Raw genomic sequence first — 14,982 nt, forward strand, 5'->3', positions numbered from 1 at the left:
ACCTCTTTGGGAGTTGTTGAATGCTTTTCATGAAGGGTTAAATGCGAATGATGAAAGGGATTTGATGTCAATAACAAATGGTACTTTCGGTACCAATTATGAACAAGATGATTGGGCATTCTCGGAACAAATGTCGGTCACATCGAAGAGAAAGGCTCAAACTGCAAGAAGAGCAAGACTGGCAATTGGAAGACCGCAAGTTCATGCCTTGGAAGATGTGGGGGTACAAACTACTAACCAAAGAATTGATGTTTGTACCAATTGTAATGAGTTGGGTCATGGGGCTGATGTGTGTACGGTAGGGCAAGCACAAGTTGAAGAGGTAAATGCACTTCAAGGTCAAGGAGGTGGTAGTTGAAATTTCAACATGAACTCAAACACTTACCACCCCAGGTTGAGAAATCATCCAAATTTTAGATATGGAAATCAAGCAACTCAACTCAATCCCAATTTCCAAGTGACTTCTCAAACCCACTTTATTCCTCGTCAACAATACTTCAATCAAGGAAGTCAAGGTTAACTTCAAGGAACAGGTGGTAATCAAAGTGGATATTCGGGTCAAGGTTCATCAAGTGGGAATGAAGCGATGGACACGTTACGGTTGATACAACAAGACATGTAGAAAAGGAATTAACTTGATGAAGCCCGAATGCAAAAGGATGAAGTTCGTGACAAGGCCATCCAATCATTGACCACACAAATGGGTCAACTTGCAACTGGAGTGGCAGAATTGAAGAAAAATAAAGGTCAGTTGCCAAGCGACACCAAGGTAAACCCTTCTCATAACTCATCTCATAATGTTCCGATTAATCATGTTAGTGTTTTGAGAAATGGTAAAGAGTATAAGGCTAATTTGTCACCCGGTTTGGTTGAGGGTGAAGTGGAGGATGTCACGGGTATGGAAAGTGATGATGAAGAAGTTGAAACTAATAAATCCAATAAACATGTGACTGTTGAGAAACCGTTGCAAACTTCGGGTCAAGCCTTAAATTTAAATGATAAAAACAAGGAAGTGGAATCAAATGTAGTTCCATTTCCTTCGGCTTTGCTTGACCCAGGCAAGAAAAATGCAATTTTAAAATGGGGTCCTCAAAAGGAGGAAATGTGGGAAGTGTTTAAACAGGTTAAAGTGAATTTGCCTTTACTTGAAGCAATAAAACAAGTACCCGCATATGTAAAATTTTTGAAAGAGTTATGCACTCAAAAGAGGCAACAAAAAATGCCTAAACGGGTAGATTTAACCGAGCAGGTAAGTGCGGTTTTAAAAGGAGATCTCCATCTTAAGCTTCAAGATCCGGGAACACCCTTAATTAACATTCAAGTGGGTGATTTTCAAATGTCTAGGGCGTTATTGGATCTTGGGGCCAGAGTGAGCATTCTCCTGGGGGGTTTATATGACTAATACGACTTTGGTCCTTTGAAACGTGTGGAGACCACGGTTGTATTGGCCGATTTATCTTATAAACTTCCCCGTGGAATCGTACGGGATGTAATTGTGAAGGTAGAGGATTTTTATTATCCTGTGGATTTTTTGGTTTTGGATTATTCATCAGGTGACTCAATTCAACAACAAAATGTTATCTTGGGTCGACCATTTTTAACACGGCCCATGCAATCATTGATTGTAGATATGGTACCGTTGAAATGGCTTTTGGCAACCGGAAAATGCGTTTAAATGTTTTTACTAATGTTGCTAATTCTTTGAGTGGTGAAGAATGTTTTTTGGCAGATGTGGTGGATCAGTGTCATCCTTATGAATATGATGAGGATTGTATGGAAGCATGTATTTGTGATGATTCTGAACAGGTACATGTGTGTGCTTTGTGAATGGAGGAACAAAAACAGGATGCCTTAGCTCTACAAGAGGGAAGACCACCATGGACATAACAATGGGAGAGTTTGCCAAAGGAAATTAATTCGGATACCAAACCATCTTTGGAGTGTCCACCAAAGGTGGAGTTGATGGAGCTTTCAAGCCACTTGAAGTATGTGGTTTTAGGGGAGAATGAAACCCTCCCGGCTATCATTGCTTCAAATTTGGAGGAAGAGCAAGAGAGGGAATTAGTGAAGGTATTGGAAGCACATAAAGCGGCCATTGGATGGACGCTTGCAGATTTAAAAGGTATTAGTCCTTCTATTGTTATGCATAAAATAATTACAGATGAGGAAGCTAAACCAACAACGGAGACTCAAAGGAGATTGAACCCGAATTTGCAGGAAGTGGTGAAAAAAGATGTAATCAAGTGGTCGGATGCAGGGATTATTTATCCCATTTCAGACAGCTCATGGGTGAGCCCGACACAAGTAGTACTAAAGAAATCTGGCATCCAGGTAATCAAAGATGATAAAGGTGAACCCGACCGGTAACCGGGTGGCGAGTGTGCATCGATTATAGAAAATTAAATACCGCCACCTCAAAAGACCATTTTCCATTACCATTCGTTGATCAAATAATTGAAAAACTTTCGGGTCAAAAATATTATTGTTTTTTGGATGGGTTTTCGGGTTATAATCAAATTGCAATTCATCCCGATGACCAACACAAAACCATTTTTACTTGTCCATATGGCACCTTTGATTTAGACGGATGCTATTTGGATTGTGTAATGCCCCGGCCACTTTTCAAAGATGCATGATGAGCATATTTTCATACATGGTCGGGGATTCACTTGAGGTTTTTATGGATGATTTTTCTGTATTTGGTTCAACTTTCGAGTCTTGTCTCAATGATTTAGAAAAAGTTTTGAAATGTTGTGTTGAGACAAACTTGGTGTTAAGTTGGGAGAAAAGTCATTTCATGGTACAAGGAGGAATTGTGTTGGGTCATGTGGTTTCAAGTAGGGGGATGGAAGTTGATCAAGCAAAGATAAGAGTAATTTCATCTTTGCCACCCCCGAAAAATGTCAAAGGGGTGAGATCGTTTTTGGGACATGCCGGATTCTATAGGAGATTTATTAAAGGTTTTAGTACAATTTCAAAACCTTTATGTAATCTTCTATTGAAGGATGTCCCCTTTGAGTTTACTAATGAGTGTTTGCAAGCGTTTGACAGTTTGAAGGAGAAGTTAGTGTAAGCACCAATTCCACAATCACCGGATTGGTCAAAGCCATTTGAGATTATGTGTGATGCTAGTGATAGCACGGTCGGAGCGGTATTGGGTCAAAGAGTGGATAAGAAACCGGTGGTGATTTATTATGTGAGCAAAACTTTATCCGAGGCACAATTGAATTACACCACCACCGAAAAGGAGTTGCTTGCGGTAGTGTATGCCTTAGATAAGTTTCATTCGTATATTTTGGGAAGTAAGGTTGTGGTATACTCGGATCATAGTGCGGTGCGGTATTTGATGGAAAAGAAAGATGCAAAGCCGCGTTTGATTCGATGGGTGCTATTGTTACAAGAATTTGATCTTGAAATCCGTAACAAGAAGGGCTGTGAGAATGTAGTTGCGGAACACTTGTCTCGGATTACCCTCGAAGGTGTTGATGATCCGATAGAGATAAACGAGAAATTTCCGGATGAACAGTTGCTTGTTGTTTCAACCGCACTGTGGTATGCTCATTATGTCAACTATTTGGCCACGTTGGGCGATTCTGGAATTTTGGTCAAAGAAAAGGAGGCAACAATTCATGGCCCAAGTCAAACAGTACATTTGGGATGAACCAGACCTTTTCAAAATTAGAGTAGATCAAGTTGTTAGGAGATGTGTACCCGAAAATGAAGTACAAGAGATCTTGAAACACGCACATTCGTCGGCATGTGGGGGCCATTTTAGTGGTTCTAAAACGGGGTACAAGGTACTTATGTGTGGGTTTTATTGGCCAACGATTTTTAAAGATGCCAATGAATATGCTCGGCATTGTTCGAATTGTCAAACAATGGGGGGTATATCGAAGAGAACGAAATGCCTTTACAACCCATTTTGGTTGTTGACATTTTTGATGTGTGGGGCATAGACTTCATGGGCTCATTTCCAAACTCATGCGGGTACCTCTATATTCTTGTTGCGGTTGATTATGTGTCAAAATGGGTCGAAGCGGTTGCAACAAGAACTAATGATCATTCCGTGGTGTGTAAGTTTGTTCAATCAACATCTTCTCAAGATTTGGGATTCCTAGAGTTACCATAAGTGATGGTGGATCACATTTCAAGAACTTTGCATTTGGCAAATTGTTAAAGCGTTATGGTGTTAATCATCGAATTGCAATGCCTTACCATCCTCAAACAAGCGGCCAAGTTGAAGTTTCTAATCGAAAAATTAAAGAAATTCTAATGAAGACGGTTCGGGTCGATAGAAAAGATTGGTCGATTAAGTTGGACGATGCATTGTGGGCTTATCGCACGGCCTACAAGACACCGATTGGTACCACTCCTTATCGGTTGGTGTATGGGAAGGGTTGTCATTTGCCAATGGAAGTTGCTCACCGGGCGTTATGGGCAATTAAGAATGTTAATATGGATTACAATGAAGCCGGTGAGTTGAGGAAGTTGAAATTGAACGAGTTGGAAGAAATCCGGGATGAGGCATATGAGTATGCCTCGAATTACAAAGAAAAATTGAAAAGGGTGCATGATGCTAAAATACGGAAACCAACATTTGAGGTTCGGCAAAAAGTGTGGCTTTATAATTCAAGACTCAAACTATTTCCTAGGAAGCTCAAAAGCAAATGGATGGGCCCGTATGTGATCACAAGAGTCTGGAAGTTTGGTGATGTGGAGATTGAAGACATGCAAAGTCAAGGTAAGCAAGTTGTGAACGTACATCGCCTTAAACCCTATTTGGAAGTAAAGGATTCGAACATGATTGACAAAGACAAGGTGAGTTTCCATCTAAGCTCACCGGATGGCTCCATTTCATAAAGGAAAGGCCCAGGTATGTTGTATAGTGTAAATAGCTTTTATTAAAAATTTATTTTTAAAATTACCTTTCTCGTGCAAGTGTGTTCGAACCAAGTGTGGGGAAGTTTTTAGGAATTTTTTTATCGTGTTGAGGACAACTCGGGATTTTCATGGGGGTGGGGTAATTTTTAAATTCTAATTTTTAGTTGTGTTTTGTTCTATTAAAAAAAAATTAAGGTACACCGTGGACCACGGTGGAGACCGTGGCCCACGGTCAAACCAACGTAGTCCACGGTTCAAGCATTCGCCACGGTACGATCCTTTTTGTTCATTTTGGTTCAACTTCATCGTGGACCATAGTTCACACCGTGGCCCACGGTCCAGCTTTTTGAAAACATTGACTTCAGTCAACCGTGGACCACGGTTCACACCGTGGCCCACGTGCGCACAGATCTACTCCCACTTGACGGGTTTTTAAGGTATAGATGAGTTATTTTTGATGTTATAACAATTCTCAGCCACTAAAATCACCAAACTTCTCTTCCAATATCATTCTTCTTCATCTTCCATAACCTCAAAACCTAATTCCATCATCACGTATCTCCCAAATAATCACCAAAGTTTAAGGTTTTTAACCCGATTGTGAGTAGATTTGTAAGAGGATTAACAATCCAAACCTTATTTTCTCTCATTCTTAAGTGTTAAACCAATTGTGAAAGTTTGGGGTCCGAAAATTTCAAAGATCTTTGGGGGTTTCTTGTTTGCATGTGAAAGATTACTTGCTTATCATCTTAAACATTAACTAAGGTATGTCTTTGTCAATTCTTTGTAAACATTGGAATAATTGTTAAGGTAGAATTGAATTGAGAATACCCACTTGCTTGTTAGTTGTAATGGTTATACATTGTAGGTGTGGATTATAGATAAATGCTTGAAATTGGTGATTTTTCATTAAAAAGTTGAAAAATCAAGTGTTTATTGAAGTTTGAAATATTAGTTAATTAAATAACGAGTTGATTATCCACAACCATGGTGACAAGCAAGTGTGGGGAGGGACATAGTTAATTGATTTGGTTGTTTGTGGTGGTTTTTGTGTGTACATGGGATGAACTTCGGATAAAGGAAAAGGAAAAGCTACATCTTCGAGTGGCCGGGCTGTGCAAGCCAAGAGACAACGTTTGAGAGGGGAACAAGAACATGTGCAAATGGAAATCCCGAAACCCGACTGGCGAGGTGGGGTATTATCAAGCTATGCTCTGGAATGGCAACAAGAGCTGTTTAGAGATAAGCTAAACGGTTTGAGAGATAAACATGAGGGGTTTATTTGTGAAAAGGAAGTGACTGACCCCGGGTTTGAAGCGTTTGGGGTATTTAACAGATTCGAAGCTTTGGGGTGGGAAGTTGTCCTCAAATGTTATGATGAAGAGATCAACACGCTGTATGATCAGGAGATTGAGGAATGGGTATCTACCTTGAGATGCCCACCATTCAAGAAGGGGTCAGATATGAAGCTAATTGGTACTATGGGGGGAACTCAAGTGCTAATGTCCTTTGACACGTTTAATCAGATTGCTTTGTTCGATAGCAAGGCCTCCAATTCGTATGTGTACCCTTCGGTTAAGGATTTGTATGATAATCCCGAAAAGCATCCCAATGGCATGATATGCTATTCAAAGTCTTAAAAGGGGGCTGTCGGGGTCCGAGTGCAAATATAAGAAGAAGAGACCTGAAGATTGACGCAAGGTTATTAATGACAATCTGCCTATCTAATGCTGGGACGAAAAGGGGACATTTCAGTAGTCAGGAATAGCGATATTCCTATTTTATAAGCTTTGATGAATGGAGGCCCACACATTTCTTATCTTTATTTGGTCATGATGAACATATGGATCAGCCATGAGAGCAATAAAAGAAAGTTAATTCCCCATTGTCGACTGATTACAGCTTTGTTAAAGCATCATGGGGTTATTCAGGATAGTGCGGTTGGAATAATGAAGAATTTCAGGGAATTTACGTTGGACGATTTGGGTTCAGGTTGGAACTACACAAAGGAATAGAGGTACCATTACTTGAGAAATAAGAGAGTGAGGTGGAAAGTGATAAGGGAAAATGTTGAGCCAGAAACAGGTGAGGCGTTAGATGAAGAGATTGAGGAGCCAAGTGATACGGAGGACATGGATACTGCTGGTGGTAGTGGGTCCCAACAAGGGGGTTGGGATTATTCATCGGGATATGCTTCATATGGAGACAATTGGGCCCACATGGGTTCAATTAATGAGGTGGTGGATAGGCATCGACTTTCCACTTTTGATAGTTGGTCGGAGGAATCCCAGGCGCTTTTTGACCACCAAACGTTTATGGGTGCATACCAAGAACGAGCCGAAAAAGAGAGGCATGACCGGGTGGAGTTGTGGAACCGTGTTCAAGCTTACGGGTGAGAACACGAGGCGAACTTGCGTTACTGGGATGACAGAAACAGAAGAATGCATGAACAGTGGCACGCCGGAGAACCCATTGTTCCAGATCCACCAAGTGTGGATTACACATCTCTCCCACCATATGACGGTTCAGTGCGCTATCCCGAACCACCGTTACATCATTCCATGTGGGTGGACCCGATGTAGTCAATGGCGCCACCACCACCATCAGCAGGAGAAGGTAACAACAAAGAGGCGGAAGTGGAGCGTTTAACTTTGGTGAATTTTCGAACTTCATGAACTCCATCTTCGGGCCGCCACAACCGCCCTATTATTGAGGGGAGATTCATCAAATCAGGTGCACTATGTTCTGTACATTATATGTATATTTTTTTGTTTTGTGTTTCGGTTTTAGTATTTGGGTGGAAGGGAGGAGGATGAAACATTTGGTTTAGTGTTACGGGTCGAAAAAAGGTGGTGTTTGGTTGTTTGTTTTTCCTTTCTCAAAACTATACATTGGGGACAATGTACCTCAAGCGTGGGGATGGGAAATTTTTCGTTAAAAAATTTAAAAATTCAAAAATTAAAAAAAAAATTTTAAAAACAAGAGGAGGATAATTGGAAGAAAAACATTGGAAAGTGGTAAGATAGCAGGGCTAAAGTTTTGGTCCCTTGTCATGGTCATAATTCCCTCAAAGTCAAGTTTGTTTAATTGTTTTGAAAATGAGGTTGAGAAGATTTTAGTCAAGGTTAGCCTGCTTTCGGTATAATAATCCGCATAACACACCCATATTCACTTGAGTATTTGGAAAGTGGAAAGCGGTGATAGGTGGGTATTCTCCGTTAGAACTTGTGCTATTAATGCATTTTGAGACCTTAGCTTGGCATAAGTGCAAAAGTGATAGAGGCAACTAGGTAAGCCTCGTCTGGATGAGCGCGAGTGTGGGTTTTGGGGGTTAGGCCTCATGCATTATACATATGAGTGTGGGTAATGAGAGGGGCTGGGGGTTGGTTCCTTTAAAAAACTTATTTGGGCTTATTCTTCCTATATAATTAACCCCGATATATGTTGTGAGACGATCCGGCTTGATAGGTTTTTCTTAGTAATTGTAGTTGTTTTGATATCAATCAATAGAAAGTAGAGGAGTTCATGATTATGTGCAAGTCAATGTTAAAAAAAAAAGAAGAAGATTGGAATTCAATATCCAAAGTGATGAGTATCGAGTTAAGATACAAGTTGGAAGTGTATATATAGTAGTTTATTAGTTTGTTTTTTTGTTTATTTAGTTTTGATGTAACAAGCCGGATCAAATCACGTGAGTCACTTTCAATTTTCCCTAGTCCATACCTTTACACCTGGCCCCATTACAACCCGTGTTAAGACCTTTTGATTTGCATTTGTGTTAAAGCATGATTAGGTGGATATTTGATGGTGGCACAAGCGTATGTGAGGAGAATTGAATATTATTGGAAAATATAGAATTGATCATCGATAAGAGGTTAATGAGTGACAGTGTGTTATGTGTGAATAAAAACCGAAAGCATGTTGAGGTTGATTAAAATTCTATGTTTTGAATATAATATGATACTAATGCAAACCTCTAATAATGAGGGAATAGGGTATGATTGGGGACCTTGACTGAGCCGGGCTTGTGGTTTGTTTGGTGGTTGTGTTTTGAAAGCAATTGTGGTTTCAAATGTTGCTTGAGGGCAAGCAACGCTTAAGTGTGGGGATGTGACGGGTGGATTGAAGATCCACCCTTAAGTGTAGTAATTCTAGTTAAATCACGTTCTTTTATGTTTAATTTCAAGGACTCGGCGTTACGAGAACATAGGCGAAAGCGGTGAAGCAAACGGAGTTGGAACGAGAAAATTATGAAGAAAACAAGAAAAACGGAAAACAGCTCCGCCGTGGCCCACGGTTCACACCATGGACCACGGTCCACCTGAAGCAAATGGAACAGATTACACTGTGCCATGGAGAGAAGATTACACCACTCTTCTTGCAGTTTGAGCCTTTCTCATCGATGTGACCGACATTAGTTCCGAGAATGCCCAATCATCTTGTTCATAATTGGTACCGAAAGTACCATTTGTGATTGACATCAAATCCCTTTCATCTTTCGCATTTAACCCTTCATGAAAAGCATTCAACAACTCCCAAAGAGCTATACTATGATGAGGAAAATTCTTGATAATCATGTTGAACCTCTCGAAAGCTTCATGAAACATTTCACCAGATTGTTGTTGGAAAGATCTCAAACTTCGTCTCACATCATTAGTCTTTTGGGCCGTATAAAACTCTTCCAAAAACCTTTGTTGCATTTCGGCCCAAGTGTAAATCGATGCGGATGGCAATGTGTAGAACCATCTCTTCGCCTTATCCTCCAACGAAAATTGAAACAACACCAATTTCACCTCATCCGGTGAGAAGCCTTGACCCCCGATTGTGTTGCAAATCGAATCATATGCCTCCAAGGGAAAATAAGGTTCTTCCGTTGCAAGACCCGACCATTGTACTTTGGTAAACTTTGGAGTGCATTGCTTCTCACCTCAAACGTTCTTCCATTCTGGTTTTGAGGAATAACCACCAGAGATGGGTTGTCAGTGATGACCAGTCTAAAGTGAGCTTCAATTCCCCTAACCATTTCCCTTGCATGTCTTCTTTGTACCTCCAATGGTACTCTTGGTGGGCCCTTTTGTTAGTAAACAAGCCTTTGTTGAAATTGCGATTGGGGATTTGGTTATTGAAATTGAGGTTGTTGATAATGTGGTTGTTGTGGAACTTGTTGCATTGGTTGTGGTTGTTGTATTTGATTGACATTCGGGCCACCCCATTGTTGCACTTGTTGTTGCGGTTGAAGTTCGGGTCCATACCCAAACTTCCCTTGCACCCTCAATTGATTCCCATCAACTCCACTTGTATATCCTTCTTCAAACTCTTCATACTCTTCATTGCCATCACTATACCGTGGCCCAACAATTAAATACGGGCCCGATCTCTGACCCGATGAAGTATGGGTTATAGGTGGGTCTTGAGGAAACGTGTATGGTTGTTGATAAAGTGGATTTTGTTGAGATTGGAAGGATGATTGTTGTGGTGAGTTTGATGATTGTCCTTGAATAGGCATGAAATTTGTCAAGGGTGGAAGATTAACAGGTGCCTAAAAACTAAACACGGTTGAAGTAGGTATACTTGTAGAGATTGTAGTAGTAATGGGTTCAGTAGATGATGGGTTTTCAGCATTGATGGGTGGTGGCATTGGCGGTAAAGTTTGTTCTGAAGCCCTGATTGTGGTGTCAGTTGTTCGACCTTGTGTGCTTGGTGATCCAATAATCCTGTTTTCCCATTGTAGAATCCGGTTTTGACGAAAAGTTCTATCGAATTTAGGATCAAATGCGAACGGTGATGAAGACCGACAGCGTCGTATATGCATATACCTGTAAGTACTTACACACTAGCACAACCTACGTAAAACTGACAATAACAATTTAAGCAAAAACTACAAAAATAACACACGTTGCGCACTAACGGGTGGATTGAAGATCCACCCTTAAGTGTAGTAATTCTAATTAATTCACGTGCTTTTTTGTTTAATTTCAAGGACTCAGATTACTACACTATGTTGTGTGTTTCCAGGATTGAGGAGCTAGAGAATGGCGTTACGAGAACATAGGCGAAAGCGGTGAAGAAAACGGAGTTGGAATGAGAAAATTATGAAGAAAACAAGAAAAACGGAAAACAGCTCCACCGTGGCCCAAGGTTCACACCGTGGACCACGGTCCACCTGAAGTAAATGCAACAGATTACACCGTGCTGTGGAGAGAAGATAGCACCGTGGTCTGGACCGTGGCCCACGGTCTGGACCGTGGACCATGGTCCGATCGTAACTGCAAACTCCTCCTTCTTTATTAGGTCGTTTTGGCCAAACTTTTCATTATCTTTTCATCAAGAAACATTGGGAGACAAATTTGGAGAGTGAAGAACAATATCTTTGGATTGGTAATCGTTGTTTTGTTTATTATAATTCGTTTGATGTTACATACAATTGATATTATGATGATTTCTCAAACCATGAGTGGCTAGTTCCTCTTGGTGATCATCTTGGATGTAAGGTTTAATTGATACACTATGTTACGCTTTGATTTCTAGAATAATGACTTTGCAATGTTTGTTTAGTTTTTATGGTGTTTGATTAATTGTTTGTAAATTGTTTCTTGTGTTTGATCATGATCTAAACCATACGTTCTTGGTGCCATTGGCAATTGAGATATCATGGGAAGAATTAGGGTTAAATATTAGTCAATTGATTATTGGGTAACAACCTTGCATTTTATTAATCCAAGTACTTAGTTCCCTTTTATCACAAACAAGTAATCAAACATGAACTATGTCTATGTGGTTCTTTCTAGTAAGCATGAACATTAGTGTTGATTTAAACCTGAAATCTAAGATGATCGCTTTCGTTTAATCAGTTTACAAATCTCAATAGTTATTTTGCTAGTGTCTTATTTTATTTTAGTTAATCTAAAAATCAAACAATCAAATCTGAATTTACTTTTGTACAATTTTAGTTTAATTCTATTTTCTGTTAAAGCTACTTGTTAACACATTTTCCACAAACTCCTCGTGTTCGATACCCATTTACCGCTATCTATTTAGTTGTAATTGGTTTATTTTTGATTGAGTCAACGACCTCACGTCACTGTGCAATCCGATTAGTTTGAACTTCGTATTTTTTTTATTGTTTTGGAGACTGTTTGAGACCACAATTTGATTTAAACCATGGCTAGTGACTCTAAGTTGTTAAAAAGTTGCATTTTGCTTGAAAATGAAGCGGGAACGACTACAACCTCTCAAGTTTATGACCTTCGAAAGCAAATTTAATAACTTCAAATGGAGATTCAAAAACTTTATCAAGTTGATGACATTACCCTTTTGAGATCACTTGAAATTGACCCCCGTATACCTACGACATTGACTGTTAATGGACCTGAACTGAAACCTGTTGACTCATACGATGATGAAGATAAGAAGCTAATTCTTGAATATGAAAGGGCTTTTGATACTTTAACTATATGTTTGTCAAAAGAGGTGACTTAAACACTAAGGGAGTATACAACTGCAAAAGGTTTATGGGATGCTCTTGTTGAGAAGATTAAAGGAAACCCTGAAATGCGGAGCAGCCGCAAAGCTATGTTGAAACGAGAGTTTAACATGTTTAACCACTTGCAAGGAGAGAGCATTGGGGATCTCATTAAAATATTTGAGAAACTCTTGGCAACATGAGAAGTGCAGATGTTAATATTGATGTGTCTGAAGCTAATCACAAGTTGCTAAACTAACTACCGTACTCTTGGAACACCAATGGGATTACAATCAGACAAACAACAAATCTCAACTCCATCTCAATTCAAGACTTGATCTCCACCATCAAGTCATTCGAGTTAGATGATAAGTTAAGAATGAACAATCACTTGAGTTTGTTGAATCAAGCTGGCATTGCAACTGGATTGGGAATCACCTTCGCATTTTTAAGCCAAGCACACCCAACTATCTTCCCAGTGAATGGAGTCAAAGCTTATCTAGCTCCACCTGCTCAAAAGACTATTTTCATATCTGTCGCGAACCTATCTGCATCATCAGGTTCAAGCTCCATTCAAGATGTGGTTAACAAAGGAGTGGAACAAGCATTGAAAGCACATAGAATCAGCACCTTTTCCAAACGCTCATCCTATTCTAGCTCATCTTACTCCACCCCTCTCATCAATGACTTAAACATCGCACTAGTTCACGCCTTTCTGTTAAGTCATGAGGAGCTACTACAGGGAAAGCTGTTGCCTCTGTCGTTTCAACAAGGTGACATTCCAGACATCAACAAGAAGGACTTGAAGAAGATGGATATCACGTACCGAATGGCAATGGCTGTACATCGGAAAACAAACTTCATGAAGAAGTATGGAAAGGATAGCTTCAAGGATGCTGATGTGAAGCGAATCGGGTTTGATAAACACAAGCTCATGTGTTACAACTGCAACGAACCTGGGCATTTTGCAAGAGAATGTACAAACCAGCCCAAACCTGCCAATGATATCCGGGTTACTGAGGTCTTAGACAGCAAGGCAAGTAAGTCTAGTGGGAAGAAGCATATGGTTCAGAACTCCAGTCAAGGGATTCCAAGGATTGGACAAGGCAATCCTCACAAAGGAAACTCAAGCTCAAATTCAAGAGCTCTTGTCTCCCAAACTGAAGCTTCTACTGAAACCGACCGGCAAGATCAATTCACCGAGTTGGCAAACCCGTTAAACTTTGCAGCAATGGCGTTCACCAGTGGAGACCACGAAGCTTCAAGTTCCACCTCTGCAAGCTTTGCCACACCACCCAACTCTGAGGTATATTCCAATCTATGCACACAAGCATGTTTTAACAAGGTTGAGTTCTATAGATATAATTATGATGTTGTTGTTAAAGAGAACTCAAAGCTGAAAAGTCTGAATGAGCGATACGTCAAAGCTAATAAGGTTTACACCACTAAAATCGAAACTCACCATGACGATATTGCTAACTTGAAACTTAAGATATTTCAATCAAATAAAGCATTGAATTCTAAACGTAAAAATTGAAAGATTAGACTCTGAGCTTTCTGATAAGAAAATTAACTGCTGAAAAACTTGAATTAATTGCTGAGAAGTTTGAATTAGTGTCTAGTAAGTTAAATGGCATTCTTATAGCATAAAGGGGTACCAAACAAAAGACGGGCTTAGGTTATGATTTTTTAGCTGTCCCTCCACCTTTAAATGATAATTACACTGGCATGCCCCACTTTAGTTACAATACCCCTCCTGAGGAAGAGATGGCATACGGAATTGGTCATGTTCCAAAACTTGTGAAATTTGTTCCTCCAGCTTCTAAAGTAACTGCTCCAACTCATGTGTCTAATGATTGTAATGGTGATTCGTCTTATGTAGCAGGTGATCTAAAGGATAATGGGTGTATGAAGGAAAACATGGGTTGTGAAACAAAACGTGTTTTAGATCCACCTTTTGTGTCTGATGTGAATTTAAAACAATCTTGTATCAAATTTGGTTGTAATAATGTCTGTCATTTGATGAAGGATACTCTGGCTTCATCGTCAATGCTGTATTTTGTGAAAACAATGATGTTAACAATTGTGAAAGTTCTTTAAATGAATGTGATAGTTTTATTTCTGATTCGGATTGTGAAAATGTCTTTGATGAAACTGTTGCTGAAAAGGTTGCTGAGATAAACATGCCTAGTTGTTCATTAGCTAATTATAAGATTGAGGATAAGAAAAATGAAAGAAAAGGATTTGAAAATGAAAAAGCAAGTACATCCTGTAAATAAATTCCACCCAAGAAAACTTCATTTTCTCAAAACACTAATATTTTAGAAATCCTCAATCATTTAACCAGTTTAATAATAACTATTATGCTCCTCAACAACCAAGACATGTTAACACCTTTTACGTAAATTCTTTTTTTGATCGTGGTCATAGGTCAGACAGTCATTTTCAACATGTTCCTTTTCATACATCACCTTTCCCGCCGCATCACGTGTATTATAGTTCAGACGATTTCTACAGAACTCAACAAAGAAAATGTTGTTATGTTTGTGGGAATCCATCTCATCTTGCGAGGCAGTGCAAGAACTGGCACCGACAGCGAAACAAATGAACAGGCAGTTCAATTAGTCCCGTTATAAATT

At 39.7% G+C, this 14,982-nt stretch overlaps 1 pseudogene; it reads left to right on the forward strand.

The window, feature by feature from the left end:
* Positions 1–9,426: 9,426 nt before the first annotated feature.
* Positions 9,427–9,527, forward strand: LOC143605654 (small nucleolar RNA R71; annotated as a pseudogene).
* Positions 9,528–14,982: the final 5,455 nt, after the last annotated feature.

This window comes from Bidens hawaiensis, unplaced genomic scaffold (genome assembly GCF_021521415.1).
Source record: "Bidens hawaiensis isolate Kalapana, Puna unplaced genomic scaffold, B.hawaiensis_p1.1 tig00070574_1, whole genome shotgun sequence".
Classification (NCBI taxonomy): Eukaryota; Viridiplantae; Streptophyta; class Magnoliopsida; order Asterales; family Asteraceae; genus Bidens; species Bidens hawaiensis.